General features: G+C 38.3%; 1 protein-coding gene across 1 annotated transcript in view; it reads left to right on the forward strand.

The window, feature by feature from the left end:
- The first annotated feature begins 13690 nt into the window (after nt 1–13690).
- Nucleotides 13691–19973, forward strand: part of LOC129755147 (FMRFamide receptor-like) — a 57322-nt gene continuing 51039 nt past the window's right edge. The window contains exon 1 of the mRNA XM_055751498.1: nt 13691–13812. The gene's annotated coding sequence lies outside the window, so the exon portion shown is untranslated. The remainder of the gene's footprint in view (nt 13813–19973) is intronic.

Genomic DNA, 19973 nt, shown 5'->3' on the forward strand with positions numbered 1-19973 from the left:
CTTAATTCCGCTTATAAAAAAGCCAGCAAACGTTGTTACCAGAACTACCTTTGCCGAGTACAACGTAACCTCAAATCCTGCCCAAAATCATTTTGGAAACACGCGAATAGTCAGCGGAAAGAACCTGGTATTCCTACCCATATGTTTCTGGATGACATCACGGCGAACTCTGATTGTGGAATTTGCGATCTTTTTGCCCGAAAATTTTCGAATATCTTCACTACAGCTTCCACATCCCCAGAGCATTTGGCTAGTGCTATCAGGAACATTTCGCCACTGGGCTTTTCACTAAACGGTATTGAAATCGAGGATGCAATCATCTCAAAGGCAGCGTCGAAGCTCAAGAATTCTTTTTTTCTGGACGGGATACCAGCTTCGTTTTTAAAAAGTTTCATGCCTGTTTTGTTGACTCCTATTCGTCTTATTTTTCAAGCTTTGCTTGACATAGCTACCTTTCCACTACTGTGGAAAGAAGTTTATATGTTCCCGGTCCACAAAAAAGGTGATAGACGAGATGTCAACAACTACCGTGGAATCTCAGCCTTATGTTCGATAGCCAAACTATTCGAATTGGTGGTCTTGGATCCCATCTCCTCGTTTTTTAAGAATTACATTTCTAATGACCAGCACGGATTCATGCCTAAACGCTCTACGACAAGCAACTTGTTGACGTTCACTTCTTTTGTGCATGAAAGCTTTTCTGCAAAATCTCAAACTGATGCCATCTACACCGATCTGTCAGCTGCATTCGACAAAGTGAACCACGAATTTGCCATAGGGAAACTTGGACGCTTGGGGTTCGGTGGTACTTTACTTGGCTGGTTTCGAAGTTATTTGACTGGGCGCAAACTGACTGTTCGGACTGGTGATACCTTTTCCAAACAGTTTTCTGCCTCCTCAGATGTGCCACAAGGAAGCCATTTAGGACCGATTATTTTCCTAATGTATTTTAACGACGTGCTTTCACTCCTTGATAGCCCAAAACTTTGCTATGCTGATGATCTAAAACTGTTTTACACCGTAAACGACTACGACGATATTAATTTTCTGCAAAATCAGTTCAATCTCTTCGCTAATTGGTGCGACATCAATTGCTTGCCATTGAATTGTAACAAATGCGCAGTTATCAGTTTTTCCCGTAAGCGGCAGCCTTTGATTGCGGAATGCTACCTTGGAGAACAGCCCATCGCACGCGTGTACCATATTAACGATCTGGGCGTCATCCTCGATAAGCGACTGGAATTCAATACACATACAAACTACGTAGTCAACAAAGCATCCAGAAGTCTTGGTTTCATTTTCAGAGCAGCGAAGGACTTCAAGTACGTGTATTGCATGAAAAGCCTATATTGCAGCATTGTTCGTTCCATTTTCGAATACGCATCTGCCGTCTGGTGCCCCTACTACCAGAACGGCGCTGAACGTCTCGAGGCTATCCAGCGGCGCTTTTTACGATACGCCCTTAGGCATCTGAACTGGCAAGACCCTTTCCGCTTACCAAACTACGAAAATCGATGCCGCCTTATAGACATTGACACTCTTCAAGCCCGTAGACATGCAACCCGTGCATCTTTCGTTGCTCTTTGCATCGCGAATCGACTGTCCCACTCTACTGGAAGCTATTCCACTAAGTGTGCGACCCCGTGGTCTTAGAAATCAGGATCTTCAATTGTATGTTCCCATCCGAATGAACAATTATGGAGCAAACAGCGCCCTCATAGGTGCAATGAAATCGTTCAACCGTTTTTTCCGAGCATATTGACTTCGACGTTTCGAGGGATGTTTTCCGAAGAAAAGTTCTAAGTGCGTTGAGGAGCCCGTAGCTATACCTAAGTGTTTTGTTTTAATTTAATTTTAAGTCATCATTTGGATCTATATGTGATCTGTTGATCAGAATAAATAAGTAAAAGTAAAAAAAAAGTGAAATCAACCATTAAAAACTGATGAACTAACTAAGAAAAAAAAACTGATTTTGATGATGATGAATGATCTAAAATAGTTAAATAGTTTTTTTTTAAATTGCAAAGATATCGAATCAAGTATATCTGACATTACTAAGAAAAAAAAATATAAAAAAAGGTTCTGTTTAGTTTAATCTATGTTAAAGCCCGCAAAATGATTTGATTTTAGCTTTTAAAAACATCGAATGTTCAATTTGAATTGAAGCTTTCTAAAAATCGGTGATGTTCCCTTTTTTTACAGAATGAGGAAAAGTATATATTTTTTTAATGGTGTCTACCTTAAAACTAATTCCATATTTGGATTCAGGACACCCAATTTAATAAAAGTTGCAAAGCTCTAAAGTTCTTTGCACCTCGGAAAAATGTGAATTTTCTGGCCTTGTGTAATTTATCAAACCCCTTATTAATGTGGAGTCCGGAAATTTTAACTTTGACCGGAATCGGAATATTGGCTGGTTTTTTTAAATTAAACATTCTCTATAACCGATTTTTTCAGGTTTTGGAATCAACATGATCGAACACAATCAGAATCACAATCAACAATCAGAAAAAAAATCTGGAAAGCTTTGTCTAGGTCGAATCTAGAGACACCGAAATTTTAAACTAAACATATTTTGAATTCAATCCACTGGGTTCCTCAATATTTACCACGCACCCCCTATTGAATATCCATTGATGGTTGATTCCTGATGTTAATATTGCACTCATAGCTCTCCGGCAATGAAAAATATATTTGTAAAATGTAAGCCACATTATAATTTACTAGACTTATTCAGCCCAGTAGTTCAATGTCTCACTCATATAAGATCAACGTGAATAAGAAACGCTTTTAATTACAAATTCTGGGAAAAACAATTGTTATGACACAGGTATGATCATTTCGTATGCGGGCCCTCCATTTCGGTGATCGCTATTATATGCTAAACTCAGGGTAGTTCAATCCTCCGTAAAAGCCATCACATTTTATTAAATGAACAGCAAATACTTCCACATCAGAACATAATGCCTGATTTGCAAGAAACTCCTGATTTTTTTTCTTTATTCAATACATAAGAGAAAGTTATGTATTTTTGCTAAAAGGGTATGCATTCCAGATTCCCCAGATTTATTCGAACATGCCCGGGTTTTCAAAGTAAATTAGACATATAAAGCAAACTAAGGTCTAAATTAGGCTCAATGTTTCTGCGCTTGTTCAATCCGATTTGTTTTATTTTGGAGTATGAAAAGAGATTTGAACGCTGCTGACGTGTCTCGATAAAAAAAATTATAATATTAGGTGGTCGCTTTATTATAGATTTTTTTTTTCGAACTATCACTAGTTCTGCTTAGATTTGTCCGGATATTATGTTGAGAATTTCGAAATCAAATGGCCAGATATTGCCAAACATTGTATGAATTTGTTCTAATTTGTTCAGCAAAACTGCAAAAAAAATTGCAATGCCTACTCTAGGGAGCCTCTTTAACTTATATTAGAGTGAAACTATTCGAGATACTATTTAAAGAGCGTCCCTTACCTGTTATATTGAACATTTCAATTCCAATTTTCATTTGTTTCCTAGTTTTCTAGAACTTTAAGCAGTGTGATTTATGTAAGTTATGTTTGAATTGCCAACAAACGTCCTTGTGATTTGTGAATCACTTCTTACGTAGCCAGCATTCGTATTAACCCACCCTGAATTTTGGCTCAATTCATACATTTCTTGCCAAATATAGTAGGTATAATCTTCTTTATCAATATCAATAAGGATACATATCAATATCAATAATGTATCCTTTATTTGTAGCAACATCCAGACACTCTAGGGATATAATTGTCAATAAATCATCATCCGAATATGTAGGCTCAAGGCCACAATGGCGTTCGTTGATCATGTATGAGTTGTGACATCAATGTCATAAAATGTTGCAAAAACATCAACGTTCTCGCTTGACTGCCTCACCCAGCATCGAGTGATTTAGCTTAACCTCCACTTCAGTGATTGTTGATTGAAGCCAGAACTTAAATGAATATCAATGTGCTAGTTCATGTAATCGGTTTAAAACCATTAATTGAGGGTCAATATTGATGGATTAAAGGAATATATTTTTCTCAGTAAATAAGAAATATGAACAAGCATATCCAGACAGTTTTTTTTGCCCTAATCATTTTTTCTCTCTACTCAATCGATAACAAAAACTGTTGCTTCTCGGATGGAAAACGAAACTGAATAACCTCTCTGACGCATATCCTTCGGGATGTCCGACTCAATCAATCATTCCGCCATCAATCATGACCGTTAGGTCCTGCCGAATCACATGAATAAGGCGGAGACAATTGCTGGTTTCATTTGGAAGAATAAACAGTGTCATGTGTTTTTTTCGGGGATATCCAACGATACTTGTTAGGAACGCAAATGAACGACTTGGCTCAGACCGAGGTTATTCTATAATGAATCGGAAACCAAGCTAGTTTTCAAATCCTTTCGAAAAAAAACTCATGATATCATGCAATAACAAATTTATCAAATTTACTTGATGTATTAGCTGGGAAAAGTAGATGTGCTAAATGGCAAACAAGTTGTAAAATCCATGAAGAGCCCAGTGACCATGCGAACACAACATAACTTTGTTTTCCATTGTGGTCGTCTGATGTCGTTTTAATGATGTGATGTGACCCATTTCTGCCCTTCATGTCGATGTTCATGATATTTTGCATTCACTTTTCGCAAATAAAAAACGACTTAATGTTCTCTAATGTCTTAATGCATTGTTTCAAATTGATTAATTGTACATGCAAGCCTTTCCCTCTCATTTGACACCTATCACAAGGAAATTACTGACAGGTGGCGATGATTCATAACATTGCGCCACCTGTTCATAAATTGTACGTAGTATGTACGGGGTTCCGGTGATTCTGGGGCGCCACCCGGTTGGTTCAAGAAGTTTTTCAGAAATTCCATTAACACGCCACGTTTCGTGTCAGTGTTCAGTTTGTTGGAATCGTACCAGAACCCAGAACCAGAACCAATAGTGATGATGGTGGCAACGAATGCAACCGGAAAAACACCGCTCGCGCAAGAACCATTTTGGAGTCATTGTTTATGTGTTTGTGGCCGCCATCCACCACCACATGCGTGGGGAAGTACCGCGATGTATTTCCGTTCCGTCGAGAATAGGTCTGTCTATTTGTAGCAGATGCGAAATTGCTACCCTGCCCGAAGGATGGCAATGGTGCGCATATTTAAAAGGAACATACAGCCACACAGAATGAGCGAGAAAAAGTTCGCTCCAAACAGTTTTATCACCATTTCCACTACTGGATTAAACCGAGCGGAACGATTAGTGCGGCTTAAAGTTGCTTGCATAAAAGGGTGTTTGGAAAACTATGTACATTGCATTCCGTTCCGTCACAACATTACTGGCTAATTTAGTTTCCACGAGTTTCAACTTTACTAGTAGGTATTCACTCACCGTAAGGATTTCTATTTCTCAAAAACCACTGGAACAAATTTTGTTGATTAAGTATACTTGAGTTACTGAAATTGCTGTGTTAACTTTGTCCAATAGGGTTTCATTATAAATTTTATAACATTTGAGTTTTGCCTTGAAGTGGAGTACGCGTGCGGTTAGCGAAAAAACGAGCTATCTCGTATTTGGGCCGACATGTGTTAAAGGTTTTTTTCAGTATTAATAAACATATCAGTACTAACAAGTGAAAAGGGTTTGTGCTCATTTATGACATTTCGAGAAAAACGCATTAGAAAATCTTTTTTTAAATTGCTAATTAAAATTCACGTAGAATGCAAGTCCTAATGACCCAAACGGTGCGTAGGAGCATTCTTAATATGTGTTTATCGATAAAAAGGAAAAAAAGCTCGCAATTGCTTATAGAATCTAGCTGGAGTATGAATTTCGTCTAAATAATACACCCACCCTGTACTGTAAGTTTCATGTGTGGGAATGAGATGGAGATAAAATTTTCCCTATATTTTGACAAACGCTTTTGTGTCTCTCTGAGTGAGTGAATAGCTCCCCGCATTTTTTCTGTTTCGATGTTTTTTTTACGATGAAGTACATGATCACATTAAAACTTACTGGAAAAATGATTTTAAATTTAGAAATCTTTTGCTGTTTAGCTAGAAAAATTCATGGAGAGTCGTTGAGCCACCTTCAGTGACTCCTTAAGGTTAATAAAATGAGCTGAAATTTGGCATGGGGCCTTCTGGTATGCTAAGAAACGATTTCAGTTCCAAGGTTTTGATTCTAGGACATTTCCCATTGTTGGGTCATCTTAGGGAACATGCAGCTGGTAAAGTCAATTTTCAAGGTGAATACCTACATGGCGGTGGTGATGGGCTATCCTGTCCTACCCATGATAGCAATGATGGGCAGGGCACATCGTATTTTCTTTCCCGTATAAAAGACGGGTTTCTGATGTAAAATTAATTTCACACCAAGTTTCCGTAGAGTATCCTGGTGTGGATAACAATCAGCAAGAAAGGATTTCCAAAACCACTTTTCGCTTTGTACCTACTGGTCATGAACGAGGATATTTATAGCATATAGCATGCCTGCCAGAAGTTGCGTTATTCATCAAGAAATATCGTAAAGCCAAAAACATTGTGATAATTTATCGGATATGGTGTCGACCTGCTCCACAAAGCAGTCGTAAAGGGTGATACGGTCAAAATTTGGTCAAGGGAAAACGCGTGTAAATCGGTAAAATCGTTTATTCAAAAAATCAAATTGAATTTCTTTTTCAAGTTTAATAAGTTTAAAATTCTGGAAAAATACTCAGTTAGGCTTCTGCTTTTCCAAATACGCTTAACCCCTGCCATCAGATTTTGTACAGCCACCTTGTCCACCTTCTTCGCCGCAGAAAGCCAGTTTGCCTTGAACTACTGCTCGTCTTAGCAGTTTATTTTAGACTTTTTTAGGTTCCGCTTGACAATAGCCCAGTATTTCTCAATTGGGCGGAGCTCTGGCGTGTTGGGAGGGTTCTTGTCCTTGGGAACCACCTGCACGTTGTTGGCGGCGTACCACTTCATGGCCTTTTTATCGTAATGGCAAGATCCCAAATCCGCCCAAAACAGTACGGAACAACCGTGTTTCTTCAGGAAAGGCAGTAGACGCTTATTCAAACACTCTTTCACGTAAATTTCTTGGTTGACAATCCCGGAAGCTATGAAAATGCTGCTTTTCAAGCCACAGGTACAGATGGCTTGCCAAACCAAATATTTCTTCGCGAACTTTGACAGTTTCATGTGCTTGAAAATATCTGCTACCTTTCCTCTTCCTTTTGCCGTATGAAACTCCTGTCCCGGAATATTGATCAAATTTTGATCGTATCACCCTTAAGGTAGCTGCATAGAAGTGATACTTTGGATGTCGAGCCCAACTAAAAGCCCCTGTTGCATTCGACCGAGAATTTTGGGCAAACCTGCAGCGTAATATCATGGGGACACCCTATCAAAGGGTCAATATTCATGGGACACCCTATCAAAGGCTTTAGCAAAGTCTATGAGTAGAAGAGTGACTAGTCCTTTTTTATCAAGGGTTAAGGCAATATCATTATGAAAGTCCATAATGATATTGCCTTAACCCTTGATAAAAAAGGACTAGTCACTCTTCTACTCATAGACTTTGCTAAAGCCTTTGATAGGGTGTCCCATAAAAAGCTTGCTGAAAGACTGATAACGAATTTTTCATTTTCTAGACCTGCAGCAGAAATGATAAAATCATACCTCCAAGGACGTTTCCTCAAGGATCAATTCTGGGTCCGATTCTTTTTTCCATCTTTATTAACTTACCGTCAGTCTTAAAAAACTGTAGCATTCAGATGTTTGCAGACGATGTGCAAATCTATTTCTGTTCTGAAAAATCGTTGCCAACGAACGTTGTTAGTGACAAAATAAATTATGACTTACGAAAAATCGATGAATGGTGAATCTGAATCTTCTGCCTATTAACCCAGTTAAAACCAAAGCATTATTATTTAGCAGATCAAATAGGATTATCGAAGTTCCTTCACTATTCTTGGCAAATCCGGAAATTGCTTTTACAGATCATGCTGAAAGCCTTGGTGTAATTTTTGACCGTGAATTATCATGGAGCAGGCAGGTTAATAGACAATGTGGCAAAATCTATGGTTCATTGAAAAGGTTGAACCTTACCACAAGACACCTTGACATTGACACTAAGTTAAAACTATTCAAAACCTATATATACCCCTTGTTTATTTACGGAGATTTCGCTTATTCAAATTGTTCTGTTAGGTCCATGAACAGACTTCGTGTAGCACTGAACTCATGCGTTCGATATGTTTACAACTTGTCAAGGTTTTCAAGCGTTTCTCACCTCCAAAAAATGCTAATCGGTTGTCCGTTTGATAGTTTTTTATAAATATAGATCTTGCGTTATTATCCACAGAATACTTACTAGAGGAGGCCCAGATTATATAAAAAGCTTATTTGTTCCTGTGAGAAACCCAAGAACTATCAATTTCGTTATCCCACCGCATGTTTCCGTCTATTATAACAATTCGTTCCTCGTTAGAGGCATCTCAATTTGGAATAATCTTCCTACCCAATTAAAATCCATCAAAACGAAATCAGAGTTCAAGAAAGCTTCACTAATAAGATTTGCATAAATAATGTAACAATCGGATATAAATAGTTGAGTTGATATGAAAGTCATCAGAAACTTTTTGTAGTAGTTAAGTAGTTGAAATTGAAATCAAAACTAGCCCTAAATGTAACAAATTAAAAAGATTTTGTCTTAAGTTACATGAATAAACAAATACATACATACATAATATCTGTTTCAATCATTTTATGGCGAAAACAGGGGAGAAATGATGAATAAGCCGAAGATAGAGCTCAAAAATAAGCCAACACCCACTATTTTCTCCTCCATTTTGAATGTTTCTGTTAACTGCCGAATCATGACTCGCAAGCTAGCAGATTTTTGTAAGCTTATATTACTTACCTTAAATGGTAAATTTATAGAACTCAATTATCTGTGCCAATCGAAAAAAGTATTAATTTTATATGCATGCGTTACTCCTGCTTCTACTTCGCAATGCTTTTTAACGACCTTAACGAAACTTTGAGCATTTCCTTCTTTATGAAGACTCAAATGTCGCCACTTCTCAACAACTCAAAGTTTGACTTTCTGGTTTCTGGTCTACTTTTAACTGCTCAAGGTCGTAATTTTTTTTACTAACTTACTCGGACTACTCCTACTTAGTGAAAATTTATCCTACGTCGACTCAGACGTCTTTATTGTCTCGATTAACTCGCCTCATCCCGAGCGTATTTCCAAGCTGAGAACCATGAGATCCACTCTTTTCATCATTAGATCTACTGCAGAGAAATGTAGTCAGGGGACTGAGATAAACGGAGAATCATCGTCAATGATCAAACAAATTTTGCAGCCAATGATTGAATTTGTTTGAATTTGTTTGAATTTGTGGCAATTTGTTAGAGAGAATTAGAAGGTTTAAATTAAAATGAGAGAAACCGGGCTCAGAGAGAGTGAAAATGTGCTAATTGTTGCAAATTGTTGCAATTTGTGAAGTGGTTGTGGAATTTTGAGAAGAAGTTGTAGGATACTGCAACATTCCCAGCCGACTGGATGCAGGGTATCCTCGCAAAGGTCCCGAAGAAAGGAGACCTGACAGAATGCGGTAACTGGCGTGGCATAACTTTGATCTGTACAACCCTCAAAGTACTCGCAAAGTGATCCTGAACAGGATCCAGGAGAAAATCGACGCTACACTCCGACGGCAACAAGCTGGATTCCGATCCGGACGATCATGTGTGGACCAGATCACAACGCTACGAATAATACTGGACCAAATCAACGAATTCCAGGACTCTCTTCTGCTGGTGTTCGTTGATTTCGAAAAAGCATTTGTCCGACTGAACCACGAAAACATCTAGGCTGCTCTTAGACGACGAGGGGTCCCAGAGAAACTAGTCCATCTCGTCGAAGCACAATACGAGGCATTTTCGTGCAAGGTCTTGTACGACGGCGTCTTGTTTGATCCAATTCCGGTAACTGTTAAAGTGAGACAAGGATGTATCTTATCATCGCTACTTTTTTTCATCGTTATGGATAAGATCATGACTGCATCGATTGACTGTAGACCTAACCGAGGACGGCCGTGGAATCCTTCAGCAATTGAGCAACTGAACGACCTTGACCTGGCAGACGATATTGTTATCTCAACCCTATGCGCCGGTCAATCGGCGCCGGACCCTTAGGTAGGTAGGGGTGTGTAATTTTGATCATTACCATTCCAAATGCAAAAAATTCTCTCTCCACTGCAATCCCTCGAATATTGTCATATACCCGCAGCGTCACTCATGAGAAACGTCACTACTCAAATAACCCTCTACGGTGGTGGACTAACCGCGACGTACCCACGAGATCCACTACACAGTTGAAAATCTTACACGCTAAAAATTATCAAACCATTTATGTTTCAAAAATAACCATTGTTGACCTTTTCCCGGGAAATGCCATTTTATGAGTTCTCCATGAGAACCCATAAAATGACTTTTCGGGGAGAAGTAGAAATATGGTTATTTTTCAACCGAATAGGACTCTAGCGGCGAAGTCGAAAAATGGTTATTCTATTACCGTTTCTATTAAGAGCTGCTTTGTAATTTGCAGATTTGGAAGGATTTCTGTATTGTTTGCAATAAAATATCAGGTTTTAAGTATTCTTATATATTTGGTTCATTCTTTTGTTGGTTCTCATGGCTGGAGCAAATACGGTAGGCAGTGCTCTGTGGTATAACTACGGATAGTAATTCCGACATTATGTGCCGCTTCTCATGTCCAGTGCCGGGGAACCGTTTCCTAGCAGATTGTACAATCAGGTTTATTGTTTTCATCGTTGCTGTGCACGTTACGATGGTGGCTGTCTAGATCTGCTTCGTGTCCTTACAATAATTGTGCAATTGCCGGAGCTAGTATTTATTCGTCGCATATTTCACATTCCAGTAGGATAGTTCGTCAAAATGGACCGGCAGTACCGTAGAATGAGCCAACATGTCAGGTTTGCCCGCAGATCCTGTAGACGAGTAGACTTAAATGAATTCTTAGTAACGAATGAACATGAAAATTTGCACGAGATTGGGATTAGTGTTGTAATATTAAGAGGCAATTCAATGAAAGAAGCGATAATCAAATTCAATATTTTGTATCCAAATGTGAATTCACAAATTATCGTTAATGTAGACGATTACTTACGAAAAAGTACTTACATTACGATCAACTACCAGAAGAATTGCTACGATAAACTTCCGTTTAAATATACCATCTACCCTCGGGAGTGCGCCCCAGTATATTCGAGACTGTTCTCATGAAAATTTAAGAATCACTTTCAATTTTGTGTCTCCACCTTGAGGTGATCCGGAAATATATGCCGTCATATCGATTTTCCATTCCTAAAACGGTTCTCAGGTAAACCTGTAAATGTTTACAATTTAGAAAATTGAAAACAAAGGAAAATGTTTACATACTTGCCAGTGCCAATACATGGCAGAAGAGTTGCATGGCAGAAATTTTGCAGCAATAATCAGTCAAGTTTGTGAGTTAAATTACTTAGTTTTTGGGTCTTGGGTTTTAAAACTGCTAATTGAATTTTGAGGCAAAACAAAAGTTTGAAATGTTCTGCAATACTACTACCAATATGAATAAGGTTTCCTATGAGTAGAGTGTTAAAATCTTTATTTTCAATATTTCTCGGGATACCGAGAATTCCCTGGAAAAGGATGGTCTGATTTCCAGATTAACGGGAACGCTAAATAAGCCAGGAACGCTAAAATGGCCGGGAAATTCTCTTCAGCACACGTAAAAGTTTCTCTAATGATATTATTAAATTAATCTAGAAGATATTTTGTGCTGATGCTTTACAACAACAGTTAGATAAAAAAAAGTGTGTTCGAACCTAATAAAAACACTGCAAATACATAGTTGTAAAAAAAACTTTAAAAAAAATTTAAATAAAAATAAAAATCAAAATTTCTCGAAATTGATAAATATGGCTGGTGATTTCAAATCTTCTACTAAAAATATTTTCTTATGAAAAAAACGAATAAGCTAAAAACTTTGGAATGGTTCAATGATAATCGATGAAAAAACCGGATGGAATACGAAAAAGTAGGTATATGAATGCAACCTTATGGGATCAGGATCCAGAATTGAATTCAGGATGATTATGATCATGATCAAGATGATTAAGGATGATGCGGATGCAGGATCTCTAGAATCAATTTAGAAATCGGGGTAAGGGTCCAAGAACCAGATTCAGGATGAAATATTCTGAAAGAGGACTCAGGGTTTGGAGTCCTGATCAAGTATTCAGCATACAAAACCAGAATTGAATATCAGCATTAGGATCCGGGCTCAGAGTCTAGAAACAGAATCCGGGATCAGAGCTCAACTTCAGGATTCAAGATCTTAATTAACTATACGAATCAAACATTTGATTCCAAGATTTAGATTTAATTAAAAATAAAAATCTTGGATCATGGTCCAAGATCAAGAACTAGGTTCAGGACTCAAGATCAGTCTCAGGATCGGGGATCAGAGATCAGAATCAGATTTCAACATCAGTTCGTGTTTGGTGATCGTGCGAGTTAGACGCAAATTCTTCAAGCTCCAATAGTTTTTTTTCTAACCACGAACCGTCGGCTTTAAAGCTGAGCGGTAACAATAGCTTGAATCCAATTCCTAAGTAAAAAAAGGAATATGGCGGAACTGGAGTTAAAAGCGAATTCGTATACGATTCCAGCGTGGAAGCACGGAACCAACAGAAGCTCAAATATTTGAGGGAAACTTGGCCTCAAACCCGACAATCTTTTGGCCATGTACAAAGATCGCCCAGAGTTATCAGTTATCGTTAAATTTAAAACTGATAGTGATCTGCAGGCAACGTTGCAGAATCACCCAGGAACGATGGATTTCCATCACGGTACAAGTGGGAAAAGTGCGGTTCAACTGTCTCCAGCATCAGCTGTCGTCCGTTATGTGAGATTATTCAACCTTCCCCCGGAGATCGATGACCGGGAAATTTGGACAGCGATGTCAAAATTTGGCAAAGTTCAGCGAGCTGTTCGGGAAAAATATGGTGCCGACACCGGATTTCCTATCTGGACTTCGGTTCGTGGAGTCTACATGGAGTTGGACGAAGGAGTAGAAATCCCCAGCAGTGTGCATGTACGAAATATACGCGCTCGTGTCTTTTACGAAGGATTGATCAACAAATGCTTCAAATGTGGCAGCACCGAGCATTTGAAGATCAATTGTCCCAAGATCTCGGTAAATGAGCGGATGGACCAAAACCGTCGAGCGGAAGGCAAGCCGGAAGAGCAGGGAGTGGAAAACATTCAAACACAGAAACCATCATACAGCACAATTGCCAGCAACACGTGGTCGAAACCGTTGAAAGTTCGATCGCCAGCGATGCTTCCGAGTTCGTCTTCATCCGACGTTGCCCAAAACGGACTCACGAGTTTGAACGCTTTATTCCCGGCTGCAGCGAAACCGAGACGCAGCGCACAATCTTCTTCCTCTCCAACCCAGCGAAATTTGGATTCGACGATGGAAGCTACCGAAGAGGCGTCGCCAGCAATCGGTGATGCGAATGATGTGATTCCAACGACGTCAACCGACGAAAGCCACCCGAAAGATGTTACCGAGATGGGTATGGATTGCGTAGATGACAACCGGAAGCGAGGACGGCCGAAGGGGACCAATGAGACGGTGCCGCGTTCGGGCTCAGAAGCCAGCTCGGACTCCGAAAGTCTAGCTTCTGAGGAAATGGATCTTCATCAAACATCGATCAGCGCATCTCAAGGTATGATGACCAGTTTTTTTCCTTTCTGCTTTTTACCAGTAATTGAATTATTATTTACTTTGTAATTTTCTTTTTACATAATTTTTGTTCAGTCATGAATTATATTTTGAGAATAGCATGTGTTAATTTGAATAGTTCTAATAGCTTGGTCAACAAATTCCTTCTACGAGATTTTGTGTACAATAATGATGTTGACATACTGTTTCTACAGGAAGTATGTTACTCTAATTTTTCTTTTATTCCATCACACCTTTCATTAATAAATTTAAATGATTCAGGATCGGTCACCGCCATTTTGTTGAGATCATCGCTTGAGTTTTCTGAACCTTTATTTGAAAAAAGTGGCCGAATATCTCCAATTATTGTTTATAAAACTAATAACGTAAATTTTTATGCACACTCGGGAACCAATTAAAAAAAAAGAACGAGAAAATTTATTTATTAACGACCTTTCTTTGCACACAGCTAAACCAAACTGTTTCCAAACTGTTATCGGCGGCGATTTCAACTGTGTTTTGAATCCCATAGATTCAAGCGGGAGCTCTAATAACGTATCGTCAGCATTAAAGAATGTTGTTAATTTACTTAAACTGAAAGATATTGCATTAGAATTAAAAAAAACACCCACACATTTTTCCGAGGAGATACCTCTTCAAGACTGGACAGATTCTATATTTCAAAAAACTTGTCGAATAATGTGCTGGATTTTTCTACTGTTGCTGTTCCTTTTTCTCACCATTGCGCAATTTTAATGAAACTTAAAGTAAATCAAGACTCAATTATCAATAAAGGCAGAGGATATTGGAAAGTTAATAGTTCGATTCTTAAAAATTGCTCGGCACATGAACGCTTTGTTGAAAACTATCAAACATGGAAGTTGCGTCAATTATATTTTAATGATAGAAATAGGTGGTGGCACGAGGTTGCGAAAAATAAATTAAAACAATTTTATAAACGCGAAAGTTGGACGTTGAATAATTCCATAGCTAGTGAAAAAAGTTATTTTTATGCGCAATTAACGGAGTGGATGCAGAAAAAGAGCCTAAATATTCCAACACTTTTGGACATAGGTGTAATAAAATCAAGGCTACTCGAAATTGAAACAAATAGGATTAAACACTTTTCGAATAACTTAAATGAAAATAGCGTTCTACAAAATGAGTTAACAAATATATTTCAAGTTGCGGCTCATGTTAAACGTATTGAAACTTCTGCAAATTTCAAACTTATTGATGATGGTATTTTAATCACTGAAAGTAATGTGTTACTGAACAAAGTTTTTGATTTTTACACAGATTTTTTTTCATGCAAAGTTAATTCTGTACAAAATGAAGAGAACGATCCGATTAACAACTTAAGTAAAAATTTGAACGACGAAGATCGATCATCTTTAATGAAAGAAATAACAGATGATGAACTTTAATCCGTATTGAAACGTTGCTCCAAGAAAAAAAGTCCCGGTCCGGATGGTTTGACCTATGAGGTATATATTAATCATTATGATCACTTCAAAGATGATTTACTTTTTATTTTTAACGGTTATTTATCTGGATCTATTCGCCCGCCAAAATCATTCACAGATGGTATTATCACATTAATTCCTAAGAAAGGTAATAAGTCAAGTTCCTTAAATGATTTTCGACCAATAAGTTTATTAAACTGCGACTACAAGTTGTTTATGAAAATTTTAGCTGAACGTTTAACGAATATACTTTCCAAAATAATAGGACCCGGACAAGCAGCTTTTGTTAATCCAAATTCTTGCGTTGAAAACTTAAAAGATGTTAGAAGAATTCTCACAAAATCAGTAGAAAGTGCTAAATTCAAAGGAGCATTAGTCAGTTTAGATCTGCATAAAGCTTTTGACCGTGTAAATCATGACTATCTATCGAAAATTTTGGAAAAATTTAGGTTCCCGCCTTCTTTTATTAACTGCTTGAAAAATTTATACGTTAACGCTTGTTCCAAAGTACTCGTAAATGGTTTTCTTACAAGAGAAATCAAAATTAACTCTTCAGTTCGACAAGGGTGTCCGATGAGTATGATTCTGTTCATTCTGTATATTGAACCTCTTATTAGGCATCTCGCGAATGAAATCATGTAACGAGTACATAGACATTAGTTAAACGTAAATGTTAACAGCAGAACCGACATGAAAATAAAATAGATTTAATTTCTATTTAATAAAAAAAGAGCTAGATAAATGGAATAAAATGCTTAAATTCATTTAGATCTTAAACTATAAAATAGAGCAAAGCATAATAACTCCTTCTACGAAATGCCACCCTAACTCAGTATCCATCAGTAATTTTGATGATTCTAATGATTCTTGCAAACATTTGAATGCATTCGGCCAACCGACCGACACGTCTCCTGAGTAGGAATCATGACTCAAGAGTTGTCTTCCAGAAGACTACCAACTGCAAACTTGTTGTGTGGTAGGTGAATGACCTCTTTCGGGGGTCTTTTGTACACTTAGGTTTGGTAGAGAAAAGGATGGACCTTCAAATTCGGATTCGGAAGGGGAAGACAAGGCGTCATCGTAAATACATGGGAAAGGGAAACATTCGTTTAACTGCTCGATTAGACTTTCGTATCGGGTAGTTCCGGTAAGAAGTTGAACTAGTCTCAAGGGATCTGATAGTTGATGCGATTACTCAATTCACTTACTCTTGAAGTTCAGTTGGGATAAGATCGGTTAGTAGCGTGATAATTCCCTAATCTAACTCTTTGCCTGTGATCCTCGAACCAGTGCTTTGGTTGTTAATCATTTTTTGTATTCCCTTCAAGCTTACGATAAGGCTAATAAAAGTGAAGAAGGTGGAAGTGTGAATGCGTAACAGCTTGTGCTTACGCCGAGGTAAGATGTGAGAACATTGTGTAGTCGTGAACATCACGTGAAACGTCACGCTGTCTTTTTTGTGACAGGTTTGAAACACCCACGTGAATCTTCCCAGAGTGCCTCCCAGCGTCGCCGAGACGGAACGAGACCCGCCGCAGGCGGAACATTAACTTCGAAGAGTCCACGTTTCCAGTCAGAAGTCAACTGGCGGGTGGGCCCCGCCATCACCATACAACTAGTCCTCGTTGCTCAGAATCATCGCAATCCGCAGCAAAACCGACACAGCGATTTGGTGTCCTGTAAACCTGCGGGTTAGACCCGGAGGCAGAATCGACTGCATCACCGTTCGGTCCAGCACCAGCACCACCAGCATGTTAAGGTAAAGCCTCCGTCGACTGCCAACCCGCACGTGGCTAAGGAATCCCAACAACGGTTCAATCAAAAATGGGGGTATAAGTTTCCTCATAACCCCCGTCTCCAATAGCAGCAAACGTGAGTACTCACCCATAGCCTACTATATTCGCTAGCGATTGTTCATGTACATGACATTTTGAACGGCACGCAACTTTAGCCGCTTATGTTGCGATTTGCAAATTTCGTCCCGTAACATTTTTGGGACGTGAAATAAGTTTATCTTGGACTGGCGAGCCGGAAAAGTAGCCAATTTCCACCCCCGCACGGAAATTTCAAATCATTTAATATGAGAACTGAAGAGGATCGATCACACCGGATAATGGACCAACAACCAAGCTTCTCCACCGAATGAATGTTTCAGCAGTTAGAATTATAAACTGAAATGAAATGGTACACCAAACAGTAGAGGAGATCGCAATAAACATCATGTAAATATCGTAAGCAATTTCGTACTGCAAATGCTAATCTAGCGGGAACATAATACTAAAATGATGACATGATTGAGGTATTTGGGAAAGGGGTCACAGGTTATTCGTTTGTTTCTTTGGTTCAGATTTACGGCGGAGATTGGCTGCGAAACCAATCACGATCTTTTTCCATTCCTTAGCAAGGTAAGAGGGTGGGAATTCGTTCGTTAATTTTCAGACTGCTTTAGTTTAACTTTTCATCGAACAACGGATAGCTCCCCTTTCCGTGAATTTGCGGGCTGTTCTCGTCTTCGGGGTGGATTCGAAATCGAAGCCGAAGTATGGATCCCTTTTTAGAGTCCCTTCCGCTTCTTCCCCAAAATAGGGGATCGAAAGGAACTTGCGACCGAGTCTCATTCAGCTGGGCAAAACAAGACTAGGTGGGTGGTCTTCCGTAAGGAAGTGGCGCTTAAGCCATTCACTGACGAAACGGAAGCGTGTCGGGCCTCTCGTTATAATCAATGGTGTTCTTGTTTACGATAAGTTTATTAATGTAATTGCATACGCTATTTTGATATTTTATTTGAAATCATAGATTCATATGGCCTTTACGCGCACATTCAGCTAAACAAAGACAAATCCGAATTTATTAGATTGAATAAAGCGTTTTTTGGTCCTCAAAAAATTCGAGAGGTTAATAGAGTGAAATTCTGGGTGCAATATTCGAAAAAACGTGGAATTCTTCGATCACAAGTAATTATAATAAACTCATAAGTTCAATAAAAGGCACTTTGATAAAGCACAATATTCGGGCTCTAAATCTCTACGAGAGATGTTTTGTTTTAAACGTTTACATTTTGTCAAAGCTATGGTATGTTTCGCAAATCTTTCCTCCTCTGAACAGTCATTTAGCGGAATTAAAATCCGCTTCAGGAAAGTTTATTTGGAACGGTTACATTTTTAAACTAAACAGAAATCAACTTTACTTAGATTTTGATAAAGGAGGATTGAAACTAACAGATCCAGAGACTAAAGCTAAAGCATTATTTTTGAAAAACATATTTTACAATCAGGATGTGGACGGTGGTTGTGCTTTGGAAAACTATCTCATTGAATCAAGATCTAAATCATTTCTATCGCGGAATGCAAGAGAGTGGATAGACGAAGGTGTAGATGTAACGACAAATTTTGACTTACCGACAACTAAAGCTGTATATAATTATTTTTTAGATAAAATGCAAATAAAACCCGATATAGAAAATAAATTGTCAGTTGAATGGAAAAATGTGTGGGCAAATTTGAATTATAAACTCATTTCTTTCCATGTTCGCTCATTGGTTTATTCTTTTGTAAATGACTTGATACCAAATAAAAGAAAATTAGAAATGTTCAATGTTGGTAATTTGAAATCAGTGATTTGTGAAAAATGTGGCTCCATAGATGATAATTTGCATCGTTTAAAATCATGTAAAAATGCTAATGCAGTTTGGAAATGGTGCGAAAGTATAATAAAAAATCGTTTAAAATTAAAAATCAATGACATTGAAAATATCTTACAAAAAAATATTCCAAATAACTGTAAAAAACTTAAGGCAGCATTATGGTTGGTAACGAAAGCGATTTCATACAATTTGAGGGTGGCCGATCCTAGTTTGTACTTATGTTTTTAAAAGAGAATTGAGGGAAGTGAGGTGGAATAACAGAAAGCAATTCAAAGCTTCGATTTTTAGCTTAGAAAAAAAAAAGAAAAAACATCCAGGATTTAGATCAGAACCCAACTGGGTTCAAGGCCAAGGCCTAAATTAAGCAGCTGAGATCTGAGATCACAGTCTAGAGTTGTAGATCAGGATCAGAAGCCGGGACCTACAGCCAGGTTATTCATGAGGATGCACTGTCAGTGTACAGGATAGTGTCTCTGAATCATGATCCGGAATCATTATTGAAATCCTGGATCCAGAACTAAAATTAGGGTGCTGGATCCTAAATCATGTTGTTGATGCTTACGGTTTCGAATAGGTCCGGAACATTCCTCGACTCCAGCAGAGGACATCTGCTGTTCCGAGAGAACCAATACATTGTTTTGGTCAATTCGTCTATCGAGAATAATAGCGATTGACCATCAATGATTGCGGATGACAGGTGATGATGATAAAAACCAAGGTTACTAGATCACAAGGTTCTCTGACTTTGTCAGTAAGTAGGCGAGGAGAGCGCGGTTAGGTTCAGTGAGTTTGTTTGTAAACATCGGAAAATTTGTTCGAGCTGAGGGCTTTGTTAGTAAACAAACTCCACGAACTCCATAGTAGTCAAATCAAAATAGCTGAATCGGGAGTTTCTCATATCGTCGTTATCGAATATGTTGAAGATTCATGATCATATCTAGATAAGGATCTAGAACCTGATTCTGATAATTTTCAAATTTAAAAAAAGGATTTCTGGTGCATCGAAGCAAGTTGAAGTGATAAGTCGAAAAGGTGTATGACTTGACAAAAGTTGCC

The sequence above is a fragment of the Uranotaenia lowii genome, chromosome 3, assembly GCF_029784155.1.
Source record: "Uranotaenia lowii strain MFRU-FL chromosome 3, ASM2978415v1, whole genome shotgun sequence".
Lineage (NCBI taxonomy): Eukaryota > Metazoa > Arthropoda > Insecta > Diptera > Culicidae > Uranotaenia > Uranotaenia lowii.